General features: G+C 40.6%; 1 long non-coding RNA gene and 1 gene segment (V, D, J or C); one reads left to right on the forward strand and one right to left on the reverse strand.

Annotated features, from left to right (window-relative positions):
* LOC127529799 (uncharacterized) overlaps positions 1-492 on the reverse strand; it is a 31,192-nt gene extending 30,700 nt beyond the window's left edge. Inside the window, exon 1 of the long non-coding RNA XR_007936420.1 lies at positions 249-492. This is a non-coding gene — a long non-coding RNA (uncharacterized LOC127529799). The remainder of the gene's footprint in view (positions 1-248) is intronic.
* The window catches only part of LOC114661874 (immunoglobulin heavy constant gamma 2B-like), a 185,140-nt gene that overhangs the window by 153,860 nt on the left and 17,270 nt on the right, over positions 1-14,010 (forward strand).

Below are 14,010 nucleotides of genomic sequence, written 5' to 3' on the forward strand. Positions count from 1 at the left end.
TTGGGGGGCGATAGATGAATGTGCACAGCAGCGGTGGAGAACAGACAAGTTCAAACATACTGAGCTCAAAAGTTAAAGGGGAAAATGAAAGCGGAAGGGAAGGGCGTTTGCAGATAAAATCAGATTTAAATAAGGTCAATAAGCCCAAAGACGTCTTTTATAAACTTGAGTTATGCACAAGCAAATGCCAACCTCTGCGAAAGCGTATAAATATAATTAAAACGAAATCTGAAATATCAGGTTCATACCTTATTCACCTCCCGTTTTAATCCTTTGGTTCGGAAAGCATTCAGTACGTGATGCATCCATTAGTTTTCATTGCGATACCTTTTGCTTTCATATTGCGCAGTACATACCACAATAAACATTAACTTACTTCAAACTAGTGATGGGCCGCTCGATACTCAGGTTTCGACACTGTGTCGAGCTTTCGAAGCGCCGCTTCGAGGCTTGCTTCAAATGCGCCCGTCACGTGATTTTGAGTCACGCTTGCGTGATGACATCATTGATATCTGCGCAGTCAGCAGTCGACTTGGTAATTTACTAGTCTGTTAAAGCGCTTTGGCTCAAAGCGTAAAAGCAGTTGTTCTTGCTACAGCGATAAGGTTCGCTAACCCGAGATCAAATCCTAATTTAGGCTCGCATATGTTGAAATAAGGATTTTGTATAAAACAGTTAAGTAGTACTTGTCTGAAAGTTAACAGATATATTTTGGAGACATTATGAACGATTTACATGGGGCACCTTTTTCCTTGGTGTGGAATCGTGTCCACCTAGAATCTGTAACAAATTAATGAGCATATTTTGCGTAAGGTAGCACGTATTATAACAATCCAGAATCTACTCTACGCCATGTCGATCATATCAGAGAGGCTAAGAAACGCTTCACTAAAGCCGACGTGGTCATTACACCAGTATATGCGCAAGACACTCTCATTAAACGTTTTTACTATTCAGTGAGTCCCAGATCTGTAGCTGATTTGTATTACTGAATTCCAAAAAGCAATGTGTGTAAAAGCGTGTGCTGCATAACTAATCACAACTGTCTTCTGCAATTTTAGGAAAGTTTCGGGAGTTCTGCGTTAATGAGACAAAAACGTTGTAAAGAAACTTTGCGAATTCATCCAGAGGTGAACATAAAGATCACTCAAGTACTGACAAGAAGGAGCAGCTGGATAAGCACATCTGGAGCCAAACTTTCAAAAAAGCACCTGACTTTGTCAGTAACATCCTTTCCTTCTGAATGCATCTTATCAAAGGCTGCGCCGGGGGGGTAAATAAGTAATCTTCCGAACTGCAGCACAACGGAGTAAGTCATTGATGTAAATAAAAATATTGAAAGACTAAGCTTTTGTCGTTTCTGTATTCTTAAACCATCTTCCAGTCCCACAATCCCCCGCAGTCACTGTCACATTTAACGTTCCCTGCTCCTCACCTGTCGTGTCACCCAAAGCATCAACACTCAGTGTCATTCAAGGCTTTATCGTCCTTCCTTTCATAGACATAAAATAAGACACACATTCCCTCTACATACGTGTCCAATAATAATAGTAAACTGGCAGGAACGAGAAAAAGCACAAGATGGGAATATTCATGACAAGAGCCTCGGCATCAGGGTGAGGATGTGCCTTGTCACCCATTACGTGAGCTCGTCTGCCACCCTTCAGTTGCACTGGCACACCTTACACTCTGGGGCAAATGCAATGGAGAATACCGACAATGTACACCTTCAGAAGTGGAATAAATCGACTGTATAAGTAGAACATTTCAGATAAACTATGAATTTTCTTAATCATAAACAATGCAACATAACTATTATATGTGTTGTTACTTTTTATTTATTCTCACCAAACGTTACATATCTACATGGGAAATGAACATGGGTAATATGTTTATAATCATTCTCACTAAAATACACTGTCAAAATGTATTAATGAGCAAACTGAGACACATTGGCCTTTAGGAAATATCAAAAAGCGTATGCGCTGTCATTTAGGACACAATGCATTGTTAATTTGACGCACTCTCTACTGATGCGATGTCACAAAAAAAAAAGAAACAGCACAGTCCGTGCAAACTCATCGCCTCCTTGGTTTTTGACCTTATGATTGTCAACATCAAATCAATAAAGTCATTTTAAGAAGATGACAAGTCTGCTATAGTCAGTTCAATTAACGCTCCTTTTAAAAAAATTGCTTATACCGAATATAAATCAGAATCTCAATGATGCGGGACTCGCGAGTACTAACGAATAATATATGACACTGAGAAATTGTAATCCCTAATAACGGGAACAAGTAAAAACTACGACTTCCTAAAATGGACACTGTAAATGTAGGCATTTCAATAAATAATTTAGGAGACTTGTGTGTGCATTTCAATATCAATTTAAGAACTACGTAGGCTACCTGTTGTACTATAAACGCTACCTCAAGCAGCACTTAACAGTAAATAGTCTAACAAGACAATGACTGACTGTACGAAGATGCTGCGCCGCTACAATAAAGGTTCACACTGTCATTCTGCATGTTTAGAAGGCGCTGATTGGCTGAAACTGTTTATAGCGAATTGTCTTAAAGTGGTAGTGCCGTATAGCGATCAGAAACGAAAAGACACATTTAGGCATGCTGCACAGTAGTTTGTTTTTCTACAATACAAATTCAGTACGACACCAGGGTCTCCAAACACAAAAATATGAAGCTTATTACGTTTTACAGTGAAACTCTTTACATACACAATATAATTAGGGACGTGTGCCCCCTGCCCGTCTATGGCGGCCCAATCTTCCCTCGACAGCTCGATTCGCTCGCTATCCGTCCAAGCTGAAAATATTGTTAAATGGAGGAATTGAAAAAAACCTTTAACAAGTGGAGGATCGACGACGCGAACCGCTGGTGTTTTTACTGAGAGACAGTTGCGATACCATTGAGCCACCTAATCAGGATAATTAACGAGCTTCGCACAACTGAACTACTACTACTGTTCTTACTGCGGCGGATGTGGAAATATGTTGTTTGACATATACACGTTAAATTGGTTTAATTGACACGAGAGTATCATTGTTGTATTCTCCTAATGAAGACAAAAAAATTATATTTATAGATGTATACTATATGACGTACGGTTTTGAACAAAATTAAGTGTTCCATAAAAAGGTTGCACGATTTACCTAATCTTTTTATATATATAAAGTTGATATATGACAATATATCTTTGACACTATGCATCAGACAAAGGAAATCACAGCAATCCACAAGAACAATAATTACTTCTCAGCAACTACCTGAATTGTAGTTTAACTATATTAAGTGAAGTGTGTAATGTCAATACGAATTACAAAATATAACTAGAGAGTTAAGTGTCAGATAGACTCTCAGAATATAGAGGTCAATGCCTTTGAGTGTGTTGAGGCTTCACAAAGATTCAGTAACCAGTGACCATGTCTGCTCCAGACTTCGAAGCCCTATCATGATCCAATCTCAGTACTATGCATGTCTGAGGCTTCAGAGCTGCGTCATGAGCTCAGTACTACGCATGTCTGAAGCTTCAGAGCTCCGTCATGAGCTCAGTACTACGCATGTCTGAGGCTTCAAATCCCCGTTTGAAGCCCGTCATGACGCAATCTCAGTAGTACTACGCATGTCTGAGGCTTCAAATCTGCTCGAGGCTTCGAAGCCTCAGTTACCCCAGTGCGCATGTCTGAGGCTTCGAATCTGCTCGACGCTTCGAAGCCTCAGTTACCCCAGTGCGCATGTCTGAGGCTTCGAATCTGCTCGACGCTTCGAAGCCTCAGTTAACCCAGTGCGCATGTCTGAGACTTCGGAGCCAAGTCATGAGCTCAGTACTACGCATGTCTGAGGCTTCAAATCCTCGTTTGAAGCCCATCATGACGCAATCTCAGTAGTACTACGCATGTCTGAGGCTTCAAATCCCCGTTCGAAGCCCGTCATGACGCAATCTCAGTAGTACTACGCATGTCTGAGGCTTCGAATCTGCTCGAGGCTTCGAAGCCTCAGTTAACCTAGTGCGCATGTCAGAGGCTTCGGAGTCGCGTCACGATCTCAGTACTCAGCATGTCTGAGGCTTCAGCACCCCATCAGGATGCAATCTCAGTACTACGCATGTCTGCTCAGTGTATCGAACCGCAATGCATGGGGGCGGGACATTTCCACTCCTCATGTCAGCTTACTGCTTCGACCCGAGAGTTAGGAAGTTATATTAATTACATTACACTGCATATTCCACCACCAGGTTACAAAATTTCAACAGAGTTGTGATTGGTGAAACAAATCTTTCTGGATCATCAACACAACTGAAATTATTGTGCAGTAGATTACTTAGTGTCAAAATATAAAATGACAAATTTTGCATATTAAAATGCTGACTATTAGAATGCATAAGAACAGCTGTACTAATATGGTTCAAAACACTTCCTTCACCATAATACTCTGGCTGTTCTCATAAATATTCCAGTCTCTGTGTTGCACTGCCTCACTTCTATAGTGAACAGTGTTATGCGTGTATTCACTGAATATAGAAATCAACATACATATATAAAATCCGCGATATAGAAAGACCATATAAATAAACATTTTTATAGTTTAAGCCTTAAAAATACCCATCCCACATGCTTTAAACACATGTAAACTTATAAAACACACTTTGTTAACACATATGATATGTGGATGTCGGGCTAAGGATATGAGTAACATCTCACTATTATAAAACATTTTAACTTCACGCAAGACAAGACAGTGAGACAGGAAAATTGGTGATGTACAGGCTTTTAAATTATTGACACGCAGAGCGACAAGCAGCACAAAGCCAGCACAAAGTCCACTTCTCCTTAGCGTTCATTCAGCTCCCCACCCCCTTGACAATGCGAACTGCGCCTCCGGGGAGGGGGGTTTGAGCGAACGTGCGTTCAGCCCTCAGCCCCCCCACACACACACACTCCTCCCGCAGAGCGACAAGCAGGCATTTTGGCAGAAGCAGCACAAAGTCCATTTCTGCTCAGCGTGAGTTCATCTGCCCCCCTTCACAAAGCGAGTGCAGACACATTGACGTCTGATCGCAGCGTGCAGTGTGCAGTGTTGGTCTGCGGTGTTTAAGAATGCAGAAAGTGTTTAAGAGCATAGGAAGTGTTTATAAGAGCGTGGGAAAGGTTAACAAGAGAGTGAGAAAGGTTTATAAGAGTATGGGAAGGGTTTATAAAGCCTTAAAATATGTATAAATAATAAAATAAATATAGGTCGCTACTTCACGGATTTTCACCTATCGCGGGGGGCTCTGGAACGTAACCCCCGCAATAGGTGAGGGATTACTGTATATTTGCAGCTGGTGATCCACAAAGGGAGAAAAAATGTATCATGTATCATAAAGTAGTTTTTATTCCTGAGCTTTCAACCCCTGCCAGGGGTCTTCATCAGAGGATAATGCTTAGACTTGCAAGAATCAAAGGCAATATATAGCAAAACATTATGTGGATGGGGGGTGGCTAAATCAGTGTGATTGGGGGGGGGGTATTGGGTATACAGTTTATTTATTATGAACATGTTCTCCTTAAGTTTACATATGCTGGATTTACGTCCAAGTGTCTGTTGATGGCGTTCTCATTTGGTAGCCAAGATTCGGCCAGCTCTCTGCCACTTTTAGTACTGGCCTTAAATTTGACTTGTCCCAGTTAAATGTATGTCCTGTTGATTTAGTATGCGTGTAGATCAATGAAAGTGAGTCCTTTCTTCTGACGCCGTTGCGATGTTCCTGTATACGTGTTGCGATTCTTTTTGAAGTTTGTTCTATGTATACTGCTGAGCAAGAACTGCGTGGAATACTATAAACTGCATTTCGTGTTTCTGCTATCGATTTCTTGTTTTTAACATTAAAGAGGACCGTGCGCAGATTGTTCGTGGGTTTGTGTGCTATTCTGACGCCTGACTTGGCCAGGATGCCCGCTGTACCTTCTGACACATTGTGGTGATAAGGGAGTGAGTGCCAGGTGAGGTGGGGGTTCTGATTCAGTTCAATTGTTTGCTGAGTTTTTTGGCGTCTTCTGTGTAAGCTCCGATTAATGAATGGTTTTGAGTATCCGTTTGAAGTTAAAAGATGGAAGAGATAGCGTCTCTCATTCATTTTTGTTTCCTTCGTATTACAGTGGGTGTGGACTCTTCTGAATAGAATTTTAACACAGCTCCGTTTATGAGATACCGGGTGGTTGCTGGTGAAGTGTAATATCTTGTTTGATATTCTATATGTTCTATTTACTGTGTTATATGTTGTTTTTATACTGTTTGCTACGATATCACTGTTTCTGTCCCTTCTCATAAATATTCCTTTTCTTCCTCAGGTTCATTATTACTGCTATAATTACTGCATTAATGTTCAATATGTCTGTCAGTCTGTCAGTCATTGTCCAACCTGCTATATCTAAACACAGGGTCACGGGGGTCTGCTGGAGCCAATCCCAGCCAGCACAGAGCGCAAGGCAGGAACAAATCCCCGGCAGCATGCCAGCCCACCGCAGGACACACACATACACCAAGCACACACTAGGGACATGTTAGGATCTCCAATGCACCTAACCTGCATGTCTTTGGACTGTGGGAAGAAACCGGACCACCCGAAGGAAACCCACGCAAACACGAGGAAAACATGCAACCACCACGCAGGGAGGAGCCGGGAAATTAACCCGGGTCTCCTTACTGTGAGGCAGCAGTGTGATCAAGATGTATCTAATGAAAATATGTGTCTTGTTTCATGTGTATGATGAAATGGTAGATCTAGCTAACGTAGAGGGTTTCATTAGTTGTATTAGCTATATTATGTTACAATATGTAAACTGCAGGTCTTGTACTTTGAACGTTAGGTGATATACGTGTATCAAGTCTTATTTGCGCATGCTTCGAGATAAATGATTAGTATGGGCTGCTCTTACGGTAAACAAGAATAAATGTTTCTGGCAAAGACAGATTTTTTTTTAAATTACTATAAATATGGATAGCTGCCTGCTCTTTGTTTCCAGTGCATTAGTAGATCTTCATGTCGGCGTCTGTATCAATCGATGAAGAGTCTACAGCGTCGTCATTAACAAGGCTAACATGGGGTGAAGTAATTGACAGTGCTGATAAAAGTAAACACACGACATATCTCAGTGACATTTGGCTTTACCTCCCCTTCATCATCTCACGTGCACTTTTAAACAAGCTTCAAGGTGTCGTTTTGAAACATTTGTGCGTCAAAAGCTCAGCGTCTCATTTCCAATGCACGTGATGATGTGGATGTGTAGCGCCAGTTCGTATCAGTATAGTTATTGCAAAATTTAGTGACAGTTAGTGATGGACCAATCGCATTTCCACGAGGTGTAGTCTAGTTTGGTTGAAGAGTTTAATTCAAATACTGATATATGCTGGTTTTACATTGGAATTAGAATATGAATGTACATTATGCAGATTGAATTCCCGATTAGAAGTCTAACACCAACCAGGTTTTCAAGGAGCATTGCCGCATAATCGGAACTATCAATCAAACGCACCAGGCAACGGAAATCTGCAATCCCCAGACAGATGCTGACCAGGTTTGTTATTGAACACGAGACCTGGCGCTGTCCGACTGGCGTAATTGTTCAAGCCATACATTTACTTCTAAACAACGGTAATCCGTGCTGGCGCCTAACGTAACTAGTCAACGTTGATCCGATTGCTGCAGAATAATTACTTGCTAAGCGTATGTCGATTTACAATGCTTGACATTATTGCCAATTATAATTTTTGACTTCAAAGGTGTATATCACAACTTCATAGAGATTCGGTATTCGTCCACAATGCTCTAAGAGTTTACTGTTAAAATGTGCTGTTAATACAAATGGCCAGGAGGTGTCCCTAGAGAGGTGAGTGTCAAATGCTTCGAAGCTTCGATACGATTTCCGACACAATTGCTTCAAACGTGTTGATGCTTCATGAGGCTTCACTCCGCCCATCACTACTTCAAACTATCCGTTTCATTATAAACAAATGCATTTTACTAAGGTTAAATGCCCTCTTAAGCTTCAACAGAAGCAACGCTATCACAGCTTAAAAACAAGCGACTGCTCAAGGAGAAGCGCCGGCACCAACTGCGGAATCAAGAGACCAGCACAGCACTTCACGACTGCTTCCTGGCTTAACTTACGTCACAGCCGTTTACTAACGGAAGTTAAACTAAAATAAAGCAGGCAGTTGCAAAACTATTAAAACAGTTTTCATTTAAATTTCTAGTAAGAAATTTGTGTTTAAAATTAACTCTGCATTTAAACTCAATTTCCATCTTTGTTGTTGAATGCTTGGTTAGCCGAAGTCTGATTCGAGAATCGTAGATATAGAATTACTAGACGCCGCATGACCAACAGCATCGTACGTCAACGTCGACGCCATATTGCGAGTGGCAGTGCTGTGGAGTTAAGAAATGGATAAAGATGCCTCACGCTAAGCTACCAAAGCTATGCATTTATATGCTCAAGTGAGCCTCCATACTATGAGGGGCCAAACAGGCCATAAATCATATATTTCTGTGTGTAATCTATTGGTTTACGTATGAACAATATTGGTTTATGAATATTTACTATTGGTTTGCGTGCATACAATGCTGGTTTCAATCATATGAACTATATTGGTTCGTGTCCGTATATTATCAGTTTGTGCGTGAACTATATACATTTGTATATGCATAGCACTGGTTTGCATATGAACTATATTGATTCGCGTGTGTATATCAGTGGCTCCAGTACGTTCGTTATTGGTTTGTGAGTGAACTGCATTGGTTTTCGGTTGTATGTTATCGGTTTGCGTATGAACTGTATTGGCTTGCGTTCTGTGCCGATCTAATGATGGATTTGTGTATGCACTATATTGGTTTCATGCACGTCTTATACTGGTTTCATGTGGGTAACATATCGGTTTTGCGCTTGAACTCTATTGGTTGTATATGTGTTCCATGTCGGTTTCTCGCACGAAACATACTGGTTATGCCCTTTCACAAACATTAAGTGGCATACAAATGTATTCAATCCCCTTGAAAGTCATATTTTTCTGCAAGACAAAAGATTTATACACATTTATTCATTCAGTATTTTTCTTATGCTGTGACAAAACATTTCCAAAGACAAAATAAACCATTTTCTGTAGACGTTTAACTGAAGAAGAAAAACTCCAAAGTTAATGTTTGCATCGGTATTTAAACCTCTGTGCTTTGGAAGCTCCATCATTACACCAATGACAAATTAATTATAAAGGTGACAGTCATTTAATAGTCATAATTAAACATGATGAGGTGCTACTTGTGAGTCCTTTCTGTCTCTCTGGATATAAACAGCCCCCTTTGTAAGGGCCGTAATCTTTGGTGGACAGTCACTGCAAAAATGAAAACAGAGGAGCATTCTACTGATGTGAGAAACAAAGTTATTGAAATGCACAAGACTGGGAATGGCTATAAAAATATCAAAAGAGTTTGAATGTCCCATTGCGCACTGTTGCATTCATCACCAGAAAGTGGAAGGTTCATCAAAGTACACAGACTCTGACTAGAACAGGCTGTCCCTCAAAACTCAATATCAGAGTGAGACATCAACTGGTGGGAGAGGCTACTAGAAATCCAACTGTCACTCTCAGACATCTGCGATGATCTTTAGCTGGAGTAAAGGTGCAGGGGTCCACAATTTCAAGAGTTCTCCATAAAACAGGCCTCTATGGGAGAGTAGCATGAAAGAAGCCATTCCTTAAGAAGGTCCACATAAAACAACGTATGGCGTTTGCCACAAAGCATGAGAAAGACCCAGTTAAAATGTGGGAGAAGGTTTTATGGTCATATGAGACCAAAATAGAAGTTTTTGGACAGACTTAAGAGGTATGTGAAGTGTAACACTAACATTGCCCAGGCCTCAAGAAACAACATTCCTACAGTGGAATATGGTGGTAGCAGTCTCATGCTATGGGGATATTTTTCATGTGCTGGGTCTGAGAATCTTGTCAGAGTTGAAGGGACAATGGATGGACACATATACTGCACAATTTTGCAAGAGAACTTGTTCCAGTCTGCTATGAAAGCTCAGGAGAAGATTCATCTTTCAACATGATAATGACCTTAAGCATTAGGACAATGTGACACTGGGATAGCTCAAAAACAGAAAGGTGAATGTTTTGGAGTGGCCAAGTCAAAGCCCTAAGCTTAACCCTGTTGAGAATCTGTGGCACTGTTTGAAAACTGCTGTTCAGATGGGCTTGAATACTTAATGCAAACACCAACTTTGGAGTTTTTCTTCTTCAGTTAAATATCTACAGAAAATGGTTTATTTAGACTTTGGAAATGTATTGTTACGGCACAAGAGTTCACATTAAAAAGAATGAATGAATAAACATAGAAAAATCTTTTGTCATACACTTTTAAAGTGATTGAATACTTTTGCATGTCACTGTTTGTTTCTGAAAGGGCTTGGTGGTTATTATTTTTAACAGTATTTTCCTGTAATTCTGAAATATTCACGGGGCTGACGTTAGGTGCACATTCTGCTGGCTTTTTATTCAATCCTAGCTACATCCAGTATATGCTTGCAGTCAGCTACTTATTCAAACAGCTTTTGCACACCAGCTTCTTATTCTATTTTAACAGCATGGCAAAATATTCTACAGCGTGTACATTAATCAGAATCATTACAAACTGATCAATTATTTGAAAAAATAAATATTCCACATTTTGGTTCTGCACAGGTCAAAAATGTTAAACACAACTTTAATTTAACAAAGGAATCTGTCTTGTCACAAAACTGTGAAAATTAAGGTGGCCGAACGTGATTTAACACTTTACAGTGCCCATTAATTAGCACAATAAATCCTATTTATCAGATATTGGAGTGGAAATACGCAGGTACTCGCACCAAGCAGGGCAAAACTCGGCTGCATCTTAAAAAACGCATATGCCTTGTCACAAAACTGTGAAAGGTAAGGTGGCCCAATATGATGTAACTTATATATACTGGTCCTAAATATGGAACGTTTAGCTTTTCAAAGAATGGACACGATCATATCATGTCAAATAATATGCACGTTGCAGATGTGCAAGCAGTGGGGCATTGTGGTTAGGGCTTTGTCCTCTAAACCCTACATTTGTCGGTTCAAGTCCTGATAGTGACACTGTGTGACCATGAGCATGTCACTTCACCTGTCTAAGCGGCACGGTGCGGGATCACTGGGCATAAGAAATGTAACCAGCAGTAACTAAATGTTATACTGGATAAAAGCTTCAGTCGTAAATGTAGAATATTTTGCCTTTAGAATAAGTAACTAGTTTGCAAAAGCTGTGTGAAAAAGTACAGTCGCGGGTTGGAAGCGAGCATGTAGCTGGAAGTGAATAAAAAGACGACCAAATACGTACTTAACTTAAGCTTTGTGTTCATTACACACTCAATGGCAGATTCTATTAATCGATTCTATTAATTAGTAATAATTATCACCAAGTCCTTTCCCAAACCTATTGTGCGGAAAAAAATACGGCGCTGTTTAAAGTAAACCCAGATCCGTCTCCTGTCAGCTTCTCTACACGTTTCATCATCTATAGTTCGCACGCAGAACCGATATATTTCATACACAACACTGCAATAGTGTGCGTTCGCAAACCAGTATGTTTCCTACGCAAAACCGATATACTGCACACATAAATCCAGCATGTTACATTCACAAAGCCGGCATAGTACGCACACATAAAACAGGTGGAAGACTCACAAGGACTCAATGTAGTGCATACACAAAACCAATAGCGTTCATATGCGAAACCGATATTACCCACGTGAAACCAGTATAGCGCATATGAAAAACCAGTGCTATACGTAAGCAAACCAGTAGTATACGAACACAAGCCAATATAGCTGATACGCAAACCAATTGCATACGCACGCAAACCAATGCAATTCACTCACAAACCGATAGCAAACGCACGTGAACCAGTAATAAAGTTCAATTCAATACAGTTACCAAAAGCATACGTGTACAAGCCGATAGAGTTCACGCACAAACCGATAATAAATGGACACGAACCAGTGCAGTTCATATGAATGAAACCATTATTGCACATACGCAAACCAATAGTAAATATTCATAAACCAATAGTGTTCACGTGTCAACCAATAGGATACGTTCATAAATATATGATTTATGGCCTGTTTTGACCAAACAACGTTTTGGCTAAACGTATTTAATCACTAACTATGCAGATTGTTGTTAGCTTTTAACATTTCTCAAACTTTGAAGGTTTCCCAAAGAAATCCACCTCAGGAAGCAGTGGGAGGTAGCCCTTAGATGGGATTTTGAGAAAACTATCCTGTGATGTGTGCTGTGCTAGTTTGGTAACAGATGTTGTACCGGCATCATATGATCAAAGCTACCACTCGCTCACATTAAAAAACAAAGGAGGTTTGATGATTCTTTCTGAGGGTACAGTCAAGGTGGTCAAAGTAGCTGAGCATGTTATCCGACAGTCGACATTAGGGCAGCTGTCAGTGTATCTTTGATCAATCAGTTGGTTCGGGGTGATATTGGTTCAGATGAAGTGTTTTTTCTCAAGGAGCACATTGAGGAAACACGGTTTGAAATTGACAGCCATCATTTTATGCTCATGTCTTTAGTTGTGTCTGTCTTCCACAAACTAAGGCTGCACCATATTGCCAGACTGAATACTATCAAATTACAGGACTGAGTGAGCGAGAGGGAGTGTAAGTCTGTAGGAGATCAGTGAGATAGGAGGGAGCAAGACTGTGGACAGCTTTAAATGTTAAGAGCGGTATTGTGTATTGTATTCTGTAGTTAACAGGGAGCCAGTGAAGTTGAGAGAGAATAGGTGTAATATTTTCAGTGGATTTAGAACAGGTTATTATCCTGGCAGCAGAATTTTAAAGAAGTTGTAAGCGATAGCTACGTTTTTGTGGGATGCCAGATAAAATAGCATTTCAATAATCTATACGTGAGGTGACTCAGGCATTAACCAATGCTTCAGTACTGTGTTGTCTAAGAAATGTTTCAGATAGAAAATGTCTAGAAATGTTTCGGAGATGGAAGAAGGCAGTCTGAGAAATGTTACTTATATGGGAGGAATTATTTAATAATAATCTTCTTCTTTCGGCTGCTCCCATTAGGGGTCACCACAGCAGATCATCTTCTTCCATATCTTTCTGTACTCTGCATCTTGTTCTGTTACGCCCATCACCTGCATGTCCTTTCTCACCACATCCATAAACCTCCACTTAGGCCTCCCTCTTTTCCTCTTCCCTGGCAACTCTATCCTTAGCATCCTTCTCCCAATATACCCAGCATCTCTCCTCTGCACATGTCCAAACCAATGCAATCTTGCCTCTCTAACTTTGTCTCCCAACCGTCCAACTTGAGCTGATCCCAGTTTCTCCCGCCCTCACTAACTACTTTGCGTAACATCTGTTTTAACATTTGATGAAATCATTCCATTAACCCGTCTGTCTGGGGGTGATGGACCGATGTTTTCAGATGTTTTTTTCTGAGTAATTTAGCCCTCCCTGAACGTCTTAGAAGTGAAGGGAGTCCCTTGGTCCATCAGAACCTCTTTGGGGATCCCTACCTGTGTGAATATCCCTACTAATTCCCGTGCAATGTTTTTTGAAGTAGCTGAGCGCAGGGGAACAGCTTCTGGAAATTGAGTGGCATAGTGTACTAGAACTAAAATATATTTATAGCCTTTAACAAGGGTTCTAACGGTCCTACAAGGTCGATACCGACTCGTTCAAATAGTACATCAATATGGGGAAGGGGAACAATAGGAGCACGGTCCCTCCTAGGAATCTGACGAAGTTGGCATTCTGGACAAAAAGCACAAAATTGTCGGACCTCCTCATTTATCCCTGGCCAATAAAATCGGAGCTTTATTCTCTCCAATGTTTTTTCAGAGCCTAAATGGCCTCCTGGAAGGTGAGCATGCACTAGTTCACATACTTTTCGCCTATAAGTACGTGGTACTAGAAGC

The sequence above is a fragment of the Erpetoichthys calabaricus genome, chromosome 12 (genome assembly GCF_900747795.2).
Source record: "Erpetoichthys calabaricus chromosome 12, fErpCal1.3, whole genome shotgun sequence".
Lineage (NCBI taxonomy): Eukaryota > Metazoa > Chordata > Cladistia > Polypteriformes > Polypteridae > Erpetoichthys > Erpetoichthys calabaricus.